At 36.5% G+C, this 18,992-nt stretch overlaps 1 protein-coding gene across 6 annotated transcripts in view; it reads right to left on the reverse strand.

Annotated features, from left to right (window-relative positions):
* The window catches only part of PPARG (peroxisome proliferator activated receptor gamma), a 130,356-nt gene that overhangs the window by 98,404 nt on the left and 12,960 nt on the right, over positions 1–18,992 (reverse strand). For 3 of the 6 annotated variants that reach the window (XM_070238428.1, XM_070238429.1, XM_001492430.5), the window contains one exon: positions 9,539–9,612. The gene's annotated coding sequence lies outside the window, so the exon portion shown is untranslated. Of the gene's footprint in view, positions 1–9,538; positions 9,613–9,693; positions 9,845–10,057; positions 10,163–18,992 lie in introns of those variants that run through there. The other 3 variants (XM_070238430.1, XM_070238432.1, XM_070238431.1) reach the window with 3 other exon arrangements.

The raw sequence follows: 18,992 nt of genomic DNA on the forward strand, positions 1-18,992 counted from the left end.
CAAAGTCCAAGTTTCTACTCCAGCCTTTCTATCTTGCCAAATTTAGCCCTTTCCTCTCCTATGTGAACCTCCCACTGAGTCTAGAGTACAACACGCCCACCGATATCTTGAAATTCTTCTCCATGAGGCTCCTCAGGTTTAAAATTTCCAACTTCTTCCTTCTCATGTATCCATATCCTCATGTTAAGGGTTCAACTCAGGTGCAACCATCTATTGAAATAACTACTGACTATTCCAGCCCTGCACATGTGTTTTCTTCCATGAACTCTGACTATGTGATGTCCCTCAATCACACACTGCTCAGTTCTGTTATTTCATTCTTACATGTGGTGTGTGTAGGTACTGTCTTTGAAACAAGACTGTGAACAAGAATAACTCCATCTTGTCAGAACACTGCTAGATATAAAAAGTAGTTCAATAAATACTAGTTTAATAAATAATACATACAAATAGCAAACAAAAAAGAAATCTAAGTACAAATAACTATTCTAGCCCTTTACTTGACTTAGAAGCCCTGCTTTGAATGTTATAGAAAGGCGAAAGGCCATAACCAGTCTGTGAAGTGAATATTCCTCATCTGAACTATACAGGTAAAAGGTACCTGATAAGGTACCTATGTGCTCTTATGGATTCATTTTCAACATCTGCCAAAAAAAAAAATAAAAATAAAAAGCCTATGCAATGGCTAAATCCACAAAATTGTAAATACATACTATACCACAGAAATTCTTTTCTTAAAATAATTCAATTTTGTACCATGCTGTGCATTTCTAGTTGGTAAATTTAAAAATAATATTCAAGTAAGATTGCTAATAATACTATATTTAATTAGTAGAAATAAAAATATATCTGAGTCATTTAATTTCAATTACACTATCATTTTATTACTTGCATAATATTTGCTAGGAATTGTGTTAAGCACTAAGGATCCCCAGAAGATAGTCTCTGTTCTCAAGAAGCTCACTCCAGGGGCCAACCCCCTGGCTGAGTGGTTAAGTTTGCACACTCTGCTTCTGTGGCCCAGGGTTTCACTGGTTTGGATCCTGGGCACAGACATGGCACCGCTTATCAGGCCACGCTGAGGTGGCATCCTACATAGCACAACCAGAAGGACCTACAACTAGAATATACAACTATGTATTGGGGGGCTTTGGGGAGAAGGAGAAAAAAAAAGAAGACTGGCAACAGATGTTAGCTCAGGTCCCAATCTTGAAAAAAAAAGCTCACTCCATAAAACGATCTACAAAATCAACAATAATATGACATAATTGTACCTTCCAGTCATGAAACCAAAGCTGTGAGAAGAACACTGAGCACACTGGTGTAGCTGAACCATAAACTTGTGGTAACAGTGGAGGTGATAAGACAGAGGGGGTAGGTGGAGGCTGACCACAAAGTCTCTAACGCTCCCTGAAAGAGGGGTGAAATGTAAATATAGTATTTTATTAAGACAGCTGTGTCAATTTGGAGGATGAAACAAAAATGGTGGACTGTTAAGTCAGAGACACAATTCGCAGTAACTCAGGTGAGAAATAGGGAAAATCTGAAGTAAAACAACATCAATGAAAATAAAAAGGCTGGAAAAACAAAGTTATAGTAACAGCAATCAGTAGGTTCATATATAGAAAGATTTTTTTTCCCCACCTCATTTGGCACCAGGGACCACAAGTGTACAAGGAATTTATTCTCTAGACTCTTACTTGCTGTTGCCATTACTTTTGTTCCAAAGTCTCATGGATAAAAACAGTTACTCCAGATACTGAGAACACAAGTTGGCAACATTTTTTTGTAACGTTCATGTATCACTTGGGGTGAAAATTAAGTCACTCCACCACATTTCAGCCACCACTTATCCCAGGTCAGTTATTCTTTAAAAGGATGTGAGAGTGGCATGACAGCTCAGCTTCGGTGACCTGGGGTTCTCAGGTTCAGACCCCAGGCGCGTACCTAGCACCCCTCGTCAAGCCACATTGTGGCAGCATCCCACATAAAATAGAGGAAGATTGGCATAGATGTTAGCTCAGCCACAGACTTCCTCGAGCAAAAAGAGGAAGATGGCAACAGATGTCAGCTCAGGGCCAATCTTCCTCACAATAAATAAATAAATAAATACATACATACATACATAAAAATAAAAGGATGTGAACTTAAAGGAAGTTGGTCTCCTTGGTCAGACAGAGGCATTGCATTTTTAAAAGTGTGACTGCTTCCCGGAAGCCCTTTTTCTGATGAGTATGTGTAGGATACAGATCTGTTACATCCCACCCTTTTCATGCTAGGGCATAAAATCAAATCTTAAAAATAAACTAATACAATAAAGGAGCTAAGTGCATTTCCTGAATGAAGATATTAAAAAGACATTAAATAGCTGCAGAGATTCTTTGAACTCATATCACATGGAAAAGCATTTAAGCAAGTTATTTTGTATTTATTTCTATTTGTGTGGTGGTACAGTCTGAAACTGAAATAATGAAATGCAGAAATATCTAAATAATTGTAATGGCTTTTGCTACAGACTGGGTCCCAGAAGGCAGGGCACCCAGGTATGTTCCTATACGTCCTTAAATTACTAAAAACACATAATCACCATTAAAGAAAGAAATAGCAGTAGGTCAAAAAAGCAAAAAAATGCATTTGGCACCACTTTAACTTGTAATAAGACAGCAGAGACTAAGGAATAAAGATGCACATTTCTCTAAAGAAACAAATAAATCATGAATAAATAAATATTTAAGACGCATTTTCAACACTACATCCTCAAGAAAAGATCAGTATGTGCTAGAAAACAAACAATCCTGAGGGCAAAATGGAATCCCTGTGTCCTCAGCATAATGGAGCAGCTTCCACTCAAATCCCGTTCTTTTAAAGAATGACTTGGATTTGCCCAGTGAGTGGAGCACTGATAGGGTGCTGAGTGACTTTCAGCTTGAGTAGGACAGAATAAGGAGCTTGTCCTCTGTCTATTTTGATTTCTTCATTTAGAAGATAAAAATTAAAGGCAATGATTATAGTAATACCTTAAACAATGCTGTTATATTTTCTTTATATATTTGATCTTACTTGATCCTCACAATAAACATTTCCCACTTCACGAATGAGGACACTGACAACCTGAGTCTCTAAGAGTTTTCCAGTTAACAGAAGAGGAGAGACTACATCCCAGGCATCCGGACCCCCAAAGCAGCAACTCTCTCTGGAAATACACAGTTAGGGTTCTTCCAAAGTATAACTGGAGGTCAGTGTCGGTAAAAAGTTGAGTATTAAACATTTCTATAGTAATAGGGAAAATCATTTTCACTGTTTGTAATTACTATGATACTTCTGAGTAATACTCCTTATATTTTCAGTAAAAGTAACAAAAAATATTTTGTGGTTTATTAGTTATGCTGGCTTTCTCTGTATATTCAAAATAGATTGCTAAAAAAACCCCAGGTCTTGTCAATTGTATTTGTACTTCAGTGGTTACTTCTGTACACAAAAGTGCTCTCAATTTTACGACACAATCTGGAAGAAGTTCAACAACACATTGTGAATACTCTACTCCTACAAAATAATTTTAAAGCTCCATGGGAATTTAGATTTGCACAAGTTATTAGGATGTGACCTTTCCCTTAGATTTCTTATTTTAGGATCAACTTCACATGGTATTTCCCCAGTGGGAGCCGCTGTACTTCCTTCACAGATAAGAAAAATAGCAATCACAAATTATAGTGAGCAAACTTAGGGAAACATATATTTCTGTGATGCAGATGAAACTGAAATCATAAAAGGAGACATGCTACCTATTCCTTGGATTTGAGAGGAAAGCCATGTGGCTTGCTAACAAAAGAAACAAAAGTCATGCCATTATGGTATTTCCCTGAAATTTATACCTAATTGTTTTTGTCCCAGCTACCAAGTCTTATGACTTTAAAGATTATTAAAGATGTTTACGTCACTAAATTTCCTATGTCCTGTCTACTGGGAGTATAAAGGTTAAAAATATCAAACTTTTAATAATTTAAGTGATTTCAGATCACAGGATCTGGACTAAAGGACAAAGAGTTCATGACCCCAAAGAAAGGAAAAAATTAGAATAACACGAAAGAGATCACAGTTGCTTCACTTTTACGTTCCATGGAATAAGAGTGGCTTCCAATCACTGAGCTCTCACTATAGGATACTGTGTAGCATTTATTCACATTATTTGTAACATACGAGTTATTGGAAGTATCCAAAGAATCAAGCACGTTCTAGGACTGTAGAGCTCATTAGTGGCATTTTTAAAAAAGGCAAACAAAATTGTGAAAGGGGAAATCATGAAGACGTGAACATTTTTCCTAACTAGTTTACTTTTATGAAAGCTAATAATTCATTGGTTAAAACTGAAGTGTACAGAGAGATTCATAGGTACAAGGTAGAAATAATGCTCCAATTTTGCCCAAGGAAAAAAATCTGCCCTAGTTTTTGATATAGTACCTACTGCAGTTCTGTGTACAAATAGGTCCCAAATCAATAATTTTATTAGTGTTAAATTTAAAAATTGATTAATGAAAACATTAAAATTAAGAAATTATGAAAAGATTTTTTAAAAATCTAATGAGAATGAAAGTGCAATATATAAATGAAAATTAAGAAATTGTCAAAAGTAATTTTTGTATCTTCTCTTATTAAACATATTTGTACAGTAGGTTTTATTAAAATTACTTGAGGACACTGCCTTATTTAATTATTAGTCAAGAATCTCAAATAATCAACCCCCTCCCCCTACCATGCCTTCTGTAGTCAAACAAACTGCTAATTCATAATCTATATCACAGATGTTTTTCTTTCAGGCTTAATTTTTAGGAATTATCCCTCAACATTTTACAGCTGTGACTCACGTTTCTGAGTAAAGACAGTACCCACTGTGATCAACTTATACATTCTTCCAGAAAATATTATATAGGTTAGATACAGCTAGCTTTTAAAACATTGTTTTTGAATGAAAAGAAAATTTAGGAATCATTTATCACAATCTCTTAATTTTATAGACATTGAGGGTCAGGGATAGCAATGTATTTTCTTTCTCAAACACTACATAGATATCTAAAAATACATGGGGATGTGTATTAAGAACAGGAAGCCAACTTGTAAAAATTAAAATAGTTTGAAAAAGGACATTAAGTTTATAGATAACGTTTTTCTTTAAAATGATCTTTTTGTTGTCATTACATTGTCTATTTGATATTAAAAAATACAACACACTGTACTGTAGTTAGAAGCTGTAAACTCTCTCTCACATTTAACTATAACACCTAACACCCAAATGAAAGTTTAAAATAAAAAGGAAAGACCATCACCTATAATCTTTTTCCTAGTCATTGTAATACATTTTAACCACATAATTTTATACCTTAAAATCTTCTCTTATCATTCCATCTTTATTCTAAAATTACTATTCCCCTCAAATATTCAAACCACAAATTTAAAATATTTGATTTAAATAAATCTTTTTAAAAAACTGATTTGTACCCATCTCTATGAAAGTTCTGCTTGGTTAAACCTGCATTTTCAAAAGCAGTCTTTCCTTTCTAACAACTAGCAATGTGTACACTTAATGCCCATAAGGGACCCGCAGCACAGTCTTCGAGTTTTATTTAAATTTGGCGTAGCCTCACGAAATTATCTGCAAATTCCTTGCAATTAAGTAGGTTTTTTTAAACCCTCAAAATACTTCTATATATATGATTCTGGTACCTAAACAATGGTGAAACTCCTCTTTCTGCACTACCAAACATGCAAAGCCACAGCTAAATGATAATTGATTTAAATGAACAGAAATAATTTAAATGTATGTTTTGGGAATATGTTTATTTTGTTCATTTTGCTACTAATATATCCCCAGAGCAATCTGAAATGTCATAAAAACTAATAATGCAAGAGTAATATAGTCGCTCAAACCCCTTAACACAGAAACTCCTCTTCCGGTAACTTATCTGAAGAAAGCAATTTGTTTAAAAGTGAAATATGTACATAAAGATATTCACTGTGTGTAATGGTATAAGAATAAACAGTAATTGTATAATAATAAAAAACCAAGAAACCACCTAAAAACTGGCCTAGTAAGTTATGTGATACCACCAAGATGGACCGCTGTGTTGCCACGATGACAAACTTGCAAGGCAGGTGGAAACAAATCTGACAGAGAAAGAAGCGAAAATGCCACATATATAGTAACTGTTAGTCAGTAAAAAATGTGTACACCATAACAAGAACTGGCAGAAACTATGCAGGAGTAAGAACAGTAGTTTATGTGTGACTGTGTGATCTTTTTATTTTAAAAAATATTTTCACAGCTTTTCAGAATTAAAATTGTCTTAAAAGAAATTAATGTAAAACGAAACAAACGCAATGGCCAAAATTCAAAAGCAAAGTCATTTGTTGTCGTTCCTAATCTTATTTCTAAACGTACCACGTCCCCTTTGTTAAGGTTTCAGAAGTAAACATCATCTATGTTCCTGAAGTCCTGAATTCATACACAGCTGTATAGCTAGGCAGAGAGTTTATTTACAGAGGGCTGGACTGAACTTTGCATGTGAGCACATACAGAAAATGATAAAGATCGTTGTGTCCTATTAGTAATTTACAGAACTGTGATTTGCTCCACCCAATACACCTATAATTGAATTCCTTAGCCATAAAATCATTGGGACCAAACAAGTTCAGATATCTTTTATCTAAATCCTTTTTTCTCCCTTACCATCGGTTAACATATTTCTTATGGAGCTTTTCTTCTGTTTATAGATTCATTTGTCTTAGTTATAAATTAACCCCACAAGCAACTCTCCCAACCACCCCAGCTCTACTGTTTCCTGTGTACCAGGCTGCTTTTTACTTGCACAATTTACGACATAGGGGCTATTTAAACTGCCAGTTGGTAAATGATGTCCAGGGAATCATCTCTAGGTAAAAAAAAAAAAAATTCCTAGGGTTAAATGCCCCCAAGCAGAGATGCTTCTGGTAGCTGGGCACCCTGGCAAAGAAGTGGAATGTAACTGCTGAAGACTTTTGTTATTTCTTTTTTACTTTTTTTAATTGTGGTAAAATATACATAACATAAAAAGTTACCATTTTAACCATTTTTAAATGTACAGTTCTGTGGTATTAAGCACATTCACATTGTTGTGCAACCATCACCACCATCCGTCTCCAGAACTTTTTCATCTTCTCAAACTGAAACTGTACCCCTTAAATGCTAACTCCCCACTCTCTACTCCTCCCAGCTCTCGTCAACCAACCACTCGACTTGCTGTCTCTATGAACTTGACTACTCCAGGCACAACTGCTGTTTTTTCTTATTTCACCTAAAGTGCGCGAACGAGTGTAGTTTACTAAATTGGCTGAACACACAGAGAGTTGCTGGCAAAAAAAACTTTCAGGAAAGAATTCCTAATACTTAGCATTTCATTTTTCATGCCCAGATGCCTGTCCCTTACTTCATCTTTCAAGAGCTTGGTCTTTCAATTTTAAACGGCTTTAGATTTTTCTAAAGTTAAACTGATTTTCTAAGCAAACAATGCTGCTATTGATTTCCTTTAAGAACCAAAGTTCCCTTAGTACTATTTGTAGGCACTGAATTCCCACACATTCCACCTACAAACAATATGATGTTCTCTCATTTTCACCATTCAAATGTAAGACTACTCATTCTAACTTCTTGCTCAAATGTTGTCTTGGGTAATGAAGGTTGGTGGACTAAGAGATTATTGAGATCTAAACACTTTTGCTGTTTTGGTTTAAACATTCAAATCAGACACGGGTTGTCACCAACTCAGAACTCCGCCAACAGGTGGTTCCTGAGGAGGCAGGCCTTGTGGAATGTTCCCACTCACAGGTCTTCCAGGGGACTGGCAGTAACTGGCTGGAGTATCAAGTGGAGACCAAACACGTGGCGGTAGGGACGGCAATGTGTACGAACAGCATTAAGAAACACAACTCAAGGCATACCCTCGATGACAGGCATGCTCCTGTAGCTCTCTAAGATTTGCAAACAAACAGAAACTCACACTATAAATCAGTGAAAATCTAATGAGAGTGATTATTTAGTGACTCCAACATGACTTTGAAACAACTTTTTATTTTGAAATAATTTGAGGCTTACAGAAAAGTTGCAAAGACAGCAGGGAGAGTTCCCATGTACCCTTCACCTAGCTTCACCTACTGTTATGTTATAACCACAGTCCAGTGATCAGTACTGATCAATCAACATTGGCACAATACTATAGACTGTTTGATTTGGATTTCACCAGTTTTCCCACTAGGGTCCTTTCTCGGTTCCAGGATCCAACCCAGGACCCCACACTGCATTTAGTTGCCATGTCTCTTTATCTTCCTCCAAATTTGTGGTAGCGCCTCAGTCTTTTCTTTTTTTATAATAGCTCTATTGAGTTATAACTGATATACAAAAAACTGCACATACGTAATGTACAGTTCTTCAGTCTTTACTTTGCTTTTCTGTCCCTGACACTGCTGAAGAATGCTGGTCAGGTATTTTAAAGAATGTTTCTTTATTTAGGTTTGTCTAAAGTTTTCTCAGGATTCAACTGAGGTTATCAATTTTTGGGGAAGAATACCAAAGGGATGTGCCCTTTTCTCAACAATTTATTAGGTGGTATGTGAGCTCAATGTCTTATTACTCTTGATATTAACCTTGATCACTTGGTTGGGGTGGTGTCTGCCAGAATTTTCCACTGTAAAGACACTATTCTTCTCTCTGTAATTAATAACTATTCAGGCGAGATCCTCTGCGGTTACGCACATGCTTCTCCTTACACTTTCACTAGTTTTAGTATTCAATTGTCAATCTCACCTGCGGTAATTGTCACTGTGGTTCTCCGATGGCAATTTCCTATTTCCCTCATTCCTTCTACCTTTACTAATTCAAATTCTTCTGCAAGGAAAAGTTCTCCTCCTCCCATTTATTTATTTATTCAGTTACTTATTTACATCAGTATGGAATCATGTATATATACTTTGTTTGGGAGATTATAATCTAATACTATAGTTATTTATTTTATTGTTCAAATTATTCTAGTTTTGGCCACTGGGAGCTAGAATAATTTGGGCAATAAAATAAATAACTATAGGACTGGATTATAACCCCTCAAATAAAGTATACATACATGAGGATCAGATGCTGAAGCTATTTTCTCCTTTGTGACCAGGAATCATGGCTGCATGGCCTACAGGGAACCAGGCAAGATATTTTAACTTTCATCTCAATTTAATTATAAATATCGTAGGAACCTAAAATAATGTACTTGTACTTGAAATTTCTTTCTAAGGATCTGAGTTATTTCTCAAATTCTAGGTCACTTCCCTATCTTTGTTTTGTGTTAGACAAATACGTTACTGTGTACTCCTTGAACTGGTAAATTGTACAACAGCAAGTATTCTGACGGTCAAAATAAAAGCTCTCTAAGAAACTTTACAATAAAATACTATGAAGAATTTGCATGTTCTTTAAAAAAGACACTTTAAAATACAAATTTAGTATAATAATTCTGAGTTTACCTACCGTTGAAGGGCAACTCTTGTTTGAGAAAATGGCCTTCTTATATCTCTGTGGTTTACAGTTGGCTTCTTTCAAACCTGAACAATTAAAGAGAAACAAGATTTTTAATATACACACATATTCAAAATCCTCAGACAACCGAGGCTGCCGAAACGTACAAGCATGAATAAATTTATTTCCTCTGTTGGCTTTTACTCTGAACGTTTCCTCTCCCTGAGCTCACAACACTTTGCATTCTCTAGAAGAAACCAGCAAACTACCAGCTGACTCGTCAATCATGCAGGCGGGAGAACCTTCCTACGGAGACGTGTCTTAGATTCACGTCACCTACCTTCCTAGTTCTGTCACTGATCACGAGTCAAGGTCCTTTATCTCATCTATCTTTTATTTCAAATTAATAATGACATTTACATTATTGTGTAGATTTAAGAAAAACTGGATCTTAAAAGGGTTAATAACCTCAAAAGATAGATGACTGATTAAAGTTATACAAAGCAAAGATAATATTTATTAAAATATAACCTCACTCTAGATGGCACATGGCTGTTGAGCCTGAGGTAAAAGTACAGGCATGTGTCACAACCACGGAGGGACAGTAGATGCAGCACAGTCTGTGTGGAGTAGATCTTTAAAAGGAAGACCCAGAAAGCAGATGATCCCAGTAAATGTGCCAAAGGTCTTAGGATTCATATCCTTGGCTCTTAGGGCGGGCTCAGGGATCCTAGAATAGCTGTACATTCCATAAAGACAAAACAGCATCTAGTGCCAAAAGCCTTATCATCCGCGCCTAAGAGTCCCAACATCCAACATCCAGACCCAACATTCTGCACAGTCTAACCTGCACAAAATTCTAAATATTTTTCTTTTTTAATTCTGCACCCTTACAAATTTGGAATTTGCAGAAACTATTCTAGTATCACCCAAAGCATGGCATAAAAGTAGTGGATCATGAATATAAAATGTCTTCCCATGTTGTCACTCTAACATGAAAGAATATAAACTATAGCCAATGAATTTTGTTTGATTATTTGTCTGTTTCTCTAGCATTGTTTAGTTCCTCTGTTTGAAAATTGAAAACCTCTTAACGTGGGCTCAATATCAATAATAAAGTAACAATTTTGTTTTCAAAATGGGACATATTCTTCTATAGAAAGGGGTAATCTGTCAATGTTTTAGACCTGTATGTTCTGTTTTCGGACTGTTGACCTGTATCATAGAAATTTATATTAACACTTTCTAATCTGTTAGTCAAAAATGAAAGGAGTATCCACACCAAAACTGTTAATTATACAGAACGTGCATAACACATGAGAAATAACTCTATAATGCATTACCACGTTGACTTTTTATAGATTTAGGTCAACTAAAAAGAGCTTAAATACATGAAAACAAAAAAAGAATAATAAAGAAAATGTGAACAAAATTTCTATTTGAAAAATTAAAGAATGCAGACTCCATGTGAAGCTTAAGTCATACGAGCTTTCCTTCACACTCGTCCCAGTTTCCCTTTGAACTAAATATGAATTCATTAAGAAGCAGACAGGAAGAAAGTAAAGATTTCTGGAAAGTGCTTTCTATTCCCAGCTTGTAGCCCTAAGAGCTGGATCAAATAGAAAAGTGGGCCACTTCTGTGACTCTCAGAGGCAGAGAGAATTCCACAACCTTTCCCAAACCCTTTCTCACTAAGATCAGCCATCTCCTTTCTGTATCCATTCAGAACTGCATTGTACCACAGAAGGTATAGTTTCCAGACATAAAATACAGTATGTTATTTTATAAATAAATATACTATAAAGTACTATTAAATTTATTATATTACTATTAATAAATAGAATTGTATTTATAAATTATAATTTATATTTATCAATTAATTATATATATAAATATCCTAAAATATCATAACATACAGGATTTATTTTATTGTTACAGGGCAGAAACAAGATCCATTCTGGGGCAATATGTATCATGGATTATGGTTCTTTCCTGTTCTCCATCAGGTCAGTTAAATACAGATTGGTTTATGTTCATTAGATTATAAATCCTTCTACTCATCCCTATAAACTAGAGAAGTAGGCTGAAGAGAGCAGATGAGCTCCTCACATTTCAACAGAACTCATATCAGAAAGGGGCTGTTTATATCTACTCATTCAAATTTTATATCTAAGATAGGATTTTTACCAGGATCTAAGATAATAATGCAGGCCAAAGGGCAATTTACTCAGAATAATTTGTCCGAAATGGAATAAATGGTAAAAGTTGACTTGAGAAATAGAAAAATAATTAACAATGGAAATCAGTGAAAATTTGTCAAAGAATTACTTCTCCCAAAAGCTCTGGCCCTAGATAATTTATTTTTTTTTTTGAGAAAGATTAGCCCTGAGCTAACATCTGCTGCTAATCTTCCTCTTTTTCCTGAGGAAGACTGGCCCCGAGCTAACATCCGTGCCCATCTTCCTCTACTTTATATGTGGGACGCCTACCACAGCATGGCTTGCCAAGCGGTGTCCAGTCTGCACCCTGGATCTGAACCGGCGAACCCTGGGCCACTGAAGTGGAATGTGTGCACTTAACCCCTGTGCCATGGGGCCAGCCCCTAGATAATTTTATAGATGAATTTTTTTCAAACTTTCAAGGAAAAGTTAACTTTCTTGCTACAAAACTCCTTCTGAATAGGAAAAAACCACAATTACACCAAATTAATTTTTCAGAAGTAGGATAATGTTGATATTAAAACCTAACAAAGAACAAAGAGAAAAATACCAACCCACTTATTACTATTGATTTAAAATTATAGCTAAAATGTTAACAAACAAATTCAATAGTACACTAAAGAATAAACCACCACAACCAAGTTTGATTTATCTCAGAAAGGCAAAGAAGATTTACTATTAGAATATATATTAATGTGTCACATCACTAGATCAAATTTTAAAAGACACTAGATGATTATCTCAAGTAATGCAAAAATATAAAATAAAATTCAATATCCATTCTTTACAATATTTTTTTTGTAAACTAAGAAACTTTAATAACAAGAATATTTACCTCAAACTTACAACCAACATCATCTTAATTGTGCAATACTATAGCAGCATTTCCCAAAATGTGTTCCCTAGACAACTAGCTCTTTTAAGATTTTCCAACAGAAAAAGTTCTACCATCAAATAAATTTGCATATATTGTTCATTTTTGGAGATTAATAAAGTACATTAGCATTGTATATACTCTGTAAGGCCTACAATTTGAAAAAAAGTCAATAACAATGTGCTTAACTATTCAAGTCAAGAGTTCTCAAACTTCTTTCAACATCTGTTTCTTCACTTTCTACTATTTCACTCCTCAACCCACTTCACTGTGGTTTCAGTCACCCAACTTTCTACTGGAACTCAAGCAAATGTTACAAGCTGTCTCCTTCCTGTTAAATGTATTAGACTTTTCTTGATTTTCCTTCTTTTTTTCCTTTTAAAAAGATTTTATTAAAGGTCTTTATAGCAACATCCAGACTCCAGATCCAGCTGCCAAGGAAACCCTGTTACGCTGTGGGTACTGGAATTTTCTTGATTTTCATTCTATTTATCAATAGTGTGCCGGTAAATGTTTAACTGCTGGCTCTCCTTGCAGGGAGAAATGCTCTGATTTGTGGAGTTTACCAATTTCCGTGGTGTAAATACTCCACTGTGACCGACTGCTACCAGTGTGACGTCACCGAGAGCCGAGGTGGGAGAGGTGGTGCAGGAGCACACAACATTATACAGTGTTTCCGCCACACAGATACAATGTACACGAATGCCTCAACAAGGTAAAATAACTAGCAAATGATGCATTTGAATGTTTATTACCTTCGTTTTTAACATAACTTGTTAAATTGCAAGTATATACAATTTAATTTTTAATAATGGCTGTGGATAATAATTGGCTCACGAAAATCCTGAAAATTTAACAATTGCCTTTCACAAGTCAGTCTGAGCTGGTTCCAGCACACTGCTGTCTCTGCCTCGGCAGCATTTGACATTTTGTCTGTCCTCCCCTATGGAAACTGCCTCCTCACTTGGCCACCCAGAGACCAGTTTCTCCTAATTCTTATCGTACCATATGACCATGATTTTAGTCCCTTTTCTCAGTACCTATTCTTTCTGAGCTTTTCTACTTCTTCTGAAAGTTCCTTCTTGGCTTCACCCTTACCCATAAACGCACCTGCTTGCGTATAGCTCCCCAATCTTTATCTCTAAACACAACTCTTCTCTCAAGAGTTCTAAATCTGTATTTCCAACTTTCTTTTGAACACTCCCAACCTGGGGTTCTTCAGGAACCTCGAACTCAGCATCACCCAAATTGACTATCTGTCTTCTCCCTCTGAAGAACTAAAGAAACACAAATCAACATTGGCCATTCTTCATTATCTGCGAGATTAAAAGGACTTCCATTCTTTACTGGGGTCTTTCAAAATACATTAATGGAGATTCAATTTATAACTACAGGCAACTCTTCCCATACCCCTGTTCCCTTCAGTTTTTTTCACACACCATACTCTCCAAAGTGTCTCTTCACCAAAAGCCTTCTCACTAACACCTTCTCCATTCCCAGCCCAGTAAATTCATAATCTCCCCCTCTTCCTCTCCTTTCAGCACTTTATTATGTATATCAACTTAAATCTCCTCCAGCTTTTTCATGTCCAGTACCTTTCCACTCATTCTCCAATAGTTCGTCACAAAAATCTAGGAGGGGCCAGCCCTGTGGCCGAGTGGTTAAGTTCACATGCTCTGCTTCAGTGGCCCAGGGTTTGCTGGTTTGGATCTTGGGTGCACACCTACACACTGCTCATCAAGCCATGCTGTGGCGGCGTCCCACATAGAAGAACTAGAAGGAATTACAACTAGGATATACAACTATGTACTGGGGCTTTCGGGAGAACGATGAAAAAAAAAAACGTAGGAACTGACCTTGTAACATCAATTTTTCTAAGGGTAGGGGAAGCAGGTGTCGTACTGTCAAACGAAAATTCTCTTTGGTGCATTGGGGGAAGGTGGAAGTATATGAACACTCCCAAATGACTAATTTTTATCCCATCAAACTAAACACACAGGTCTGCCACAGTTCCCCACGCCCCCCTACCTCCCAATAGCCTATTGATTCCATTAGAGGCTAGACTCGAGATGGGCCAATTGCATCCTTCCTTAGATTTTTACAGCAGTCATACAAAATTTGCTATTAAATTGACCTCTATAATCTAGGATGACAAAATAAAATAACTTTATTTGAATTACGAGGAGTTTAAGAGAGAGAAAATGGAATAAAGAATCTCCTAACAGTGGTTGGTTTTAAGAGATGGTGGAGTTACCGAACATAAGTTAAAGATGTAGGGCTCTAATTTATCTCGTCACAAGTAACAAGAATAAGTACTTTCAAGTTGCTAACCACTAACAAGACACACAAACTGATTTTCAGTGAACCAGAACAACTAAAAGTTTAGATCTAATCCACGGTTACAGCTGAATATGGCTACACTTGTGTGGATCTGTTAAGTGTAGAATGGTGGTGGTGGGGTGTAGACATCTCATTCTCTGGCAAGTTAAATCCTGGAAAATTTGGTTCTTGTTAAAGAGTACAAGACAAGGTGGCAGGGTTCAGGTTGCTTGGGTTTTATTCCTAGTTTTATCACCAGGCAGGCTATTTTATTCTCTCTGTTTGTTTCTTCATCTGCAAAATAGAGATACTACTGTATACCTTATATAGTTGTTGGAAGAATAAAATGAGATAATGTATGTAATGTGCTTAAAATGGAGCCTGATAAAGAATAAGCACTCAATAAATATTAACTATTACTATCAATCGCTAGATTACTTTTTTGGTGCTTGAGATAATTAAGGGAGAGTCCTTTAGAAGGATGCTTAAGGATTTTGGCTAAGGATTGAAGCTGTGGAAGAGACTAAAGGGTAGACTGAATGGAAAGAAAGCATTCTCTGGGCAGGAAATTGTCTGGTTACACTTATAAATCCATCATAAATTAAGTTATCCTAATGAGTAATATTACTCCAAAAAGTCTTGATAGCTATTTAGGATTAGGAAGCCGAATGAGACTGCAGATTAAAAATAAAAAGCAACAATTATTTATTGAGTATCTGATCATTAACAGCGTGATAGGTGCTAGGGATAAAGAATGAATAAAACAGAAAAATATTCCAGCTATTGTATAACTGCATATATGAAGCTATATTAAAAAAAATTAGATGCTAAAGGATCATATGATATATCTGATATATCTGCTGTTTGGGGAAAGAGAGAAAAACTAAGGTTGTTAAAGACAATTAGGAGTTATTTTGACAAGCTACTGTGCTGTACTAGGATTTACCAGTCAGGGTCTACTGACCCCCTTTTCTCAACCTGCAGATTAGTGACTCAATAATTTTTTTAAAAACCAATCAAAATCCACTTATAAGTGATAACCAATTTTATTTTGTCTCAGAAAGAGCAACATAAACATTTTGTTCATGTTAAATTCAAAATAAAAACATCCCTAATGTAAAGCATGGTGGCTACGGTTGACACCAACTTATTGCATAATTGAAATTTGCTAAGAGTAGAAATTAAATGTTCTGTGCCCCGTCAAAAAAAGATAAATATGTGAGGTGATGGATGTGTTAACTAACCACATGGAGGGAATCCTTTTACAGTGTATATGTATATATATACGTATATCAAATCGCCACGATGTACACTTTAAATATCTTACAATTTTACAAGTCAGTTATACCTCTATAAGAAAAAAACCTACTTCATCATTTGATTAGTAGATAAAAATACATTTCATTTCCATATTATAGTTAGAGACCTAACCAAAGACAGAGATATTAGTAATTGAGAAACAGGAAAAGGAAGAGAGCTATCAGAGGGAAGAAACAGAGACAGAAAAGAAGGAAAAAAGAGAGAACATAGGAAACACCGGGAATGGGGAAAAAAGGTGGGAAATGGAGGGAATCAGAACCACAGCTGCAGCAAGAATTGAGGGTCAGAGGGGAGGAAGGGGGAAAGAAGGAGAAGACAGAAAGGAGAGGAGAGGCTCAGAAACCCAGATAAGTCAGGGGTAACAACTTTTTATGCTCAAACTGAGCTATTCACTTTGGATATAAGCATCAGGAGTCATCATCATTGGTATTTTAAATACTGTGCAGAAAGTAAGAAGCCACCAAAATTAGCCAGCCAAAAAGTTTTCACATTGGTAATCACACAGAAATGCTACCTGAACGAAACTATCTTTGCTTTTCTCTAAACTCACATTTTCCCTACTTCTGTGCCTATGCTCATACTATTTTTCTACTTGAAATGCTATGTCCACCATCACCCTACATTTGATGAACAATATTCAATAAATATTTGAGTACCTACTATATACCAGGCACTGTTCTAGGCACAATTCAAAATTTTACACATATTTTAATGAAAAGTATAAGCTGGTTTAATAAGACACTATGAAAATAGGCTATTTTAACAAAAAAAGTCTACTAGACTTGAAGTGAAATGAATTTATTCTTTTGCAGCTAACTTTTTCTTCAACTAATACCATAAGCACCAAAACAATCCTTATGAGGGGCTGGCCCAGTGGCTCAGCGGTTAAGTGCGCACGTTCCACTTTGGCAGCCCAGGGTTCGCTGGTTCAAATCCCAGGTGTGGATATGGCACCCCTTGGCAAGCCATGCTGTGGCAGGCATCCCACATATAAAACAGAGGAAGATGGGCAGGGATGCTAGCTCAGCTCAGGGCCAGGCTTCCTCAGCAAAAAGAGGAGGATTGGCAGATGTTAGCTCAGGGCTAGTCTTCCTCCAAAAAAAAAAAAGCTTTAAAAAGAAAAACAATCCTTCTGAAAATAATGTCCCTTATTTAAGTGAGGTGTTTTCTAGAATTTCCCTCAAAACATAGCAAGGAGTCTAAGGCCTCCAGACCCTCCAAAGCTCAACTAATCTGTGATAATTCCAGCCGCTAAATGCTGACAATCACAGTTTGAAGCTTGTAACAACTAAGTCAAACACGTTGAATAATAAAAGTTATTTGAACTTTCATGCACATGAAAATGGAATCCCAAAGACATTCCCCAAATGGGTAGTCATGTCTGGTCTTGTTCAACCACAACGTTACATCACAAGAGCAAGAACAAATGATGTAAAGATGAGCAGCGTGACTGCGATTTGCGTAACTCCCTTCTGCAGAAATCTGCGTTACTTGTGACAGACATCATGTGGAAGAGGAACCTACTGCAGATATTAAAATTGGAAATAAATGATGCTGAGAGGGCATGAGAGAAGAATTCTTTTTAAAGGAACTAACTGTATGGATATGTCTAAAATCGAATTTGCATTCAAATGTAAGGAAATATAATTATAAGCACTGATGAAAATGGCCGCTTAGTACACACTGGCGTTCCAATACAGCCAATTATGAGTGAAATATGTTCTACTAAGCTAATGTTATAAAACAGGGAATCACAATACCTTAAAGTTGAAAGGGACCTCATCATTTACTTAATTCATTCCTCCTCTTGAACAAGACTTCTTGACAGAAGGCCATACAGATTCTGCATGAGTATGGCTCCTGACAAAGCCCTCACTTTCTCACCAGGCAGCCTCTCCTGTTGGACAACTGTAGTTACTAGAATTCTTTCCTTATTCCCAGCTGAAGTATGACTCCCTTTAATTTCTAGCAATCCTTTGACAAAGGACTGTCTACGACACAGGACGTTCCACAGGGGAAGGGAGCAGTCTGTCTTGTTTACTGCCACAGTCCCAGCAGCCAGCACAGTATGTGGCATGATGACTGCCCTACGAGGCTCCGTTACTGGGTCCAGTCAATTCATCCTTTAAGGCAGCGGTGCTCTAACTCTGAAGTGAAGGAATTTTTCTCTTCAATCCATTGTGGATACTTTTATAAAATGCAAATCCATACGCTTGAATGTCATGACACATATAACAGTTTTTAAATGCTTATCCTCAAATTTGTACTTATCTTGTGCCAAGTCAGTAACTAAGAGTTTGTGAGCGGCAGCAGTCCACAGACCACACTGAGAACCACTCCCTGCTCTGGAACATTTCTCATGTCTTCCCTTCCTCTTCGTCCCCACAGGCCCTCCTCACGTCATGTCCACATTTTGTGACAGGCTCCTAACTACTCTCCCTGCACACCACTGCCAACTCAATCTTCTGATTAAATCATCCCACTGCTCAAGACCTGGAATCTCGCCGCTCCTTAGAAGATAAAACCCGCACTCCTTTGCCTGCATTCCAGACCTTTCTCATCCGACCTGAAATCTACATCTCCAGCCATACTTCTCACCGTTCACATACATGAACTACCCAGTTCAAACGGACTGCACAGCTTACTGCACAGTTCCCCTCAATCCATGCTTATTCACTCTTCCAGGATTTGTTTTCCTATACGGGAAATTCTTTTCACTCCTCTTTGGCTATCT

This window comes from Equus caballus, chromosome 16 (genome assembly GCF_041296265.1).
Source record: "Equus caballus isolate H_3958 breed thoroughbred chromosome 16, TB-T2T, whole genome shotgun sequence".
NCBI lineage: Eukaryota > Metazoa > Chordata > Mammalia > Perissodactyla > Equidae > Equus > Equus caballus.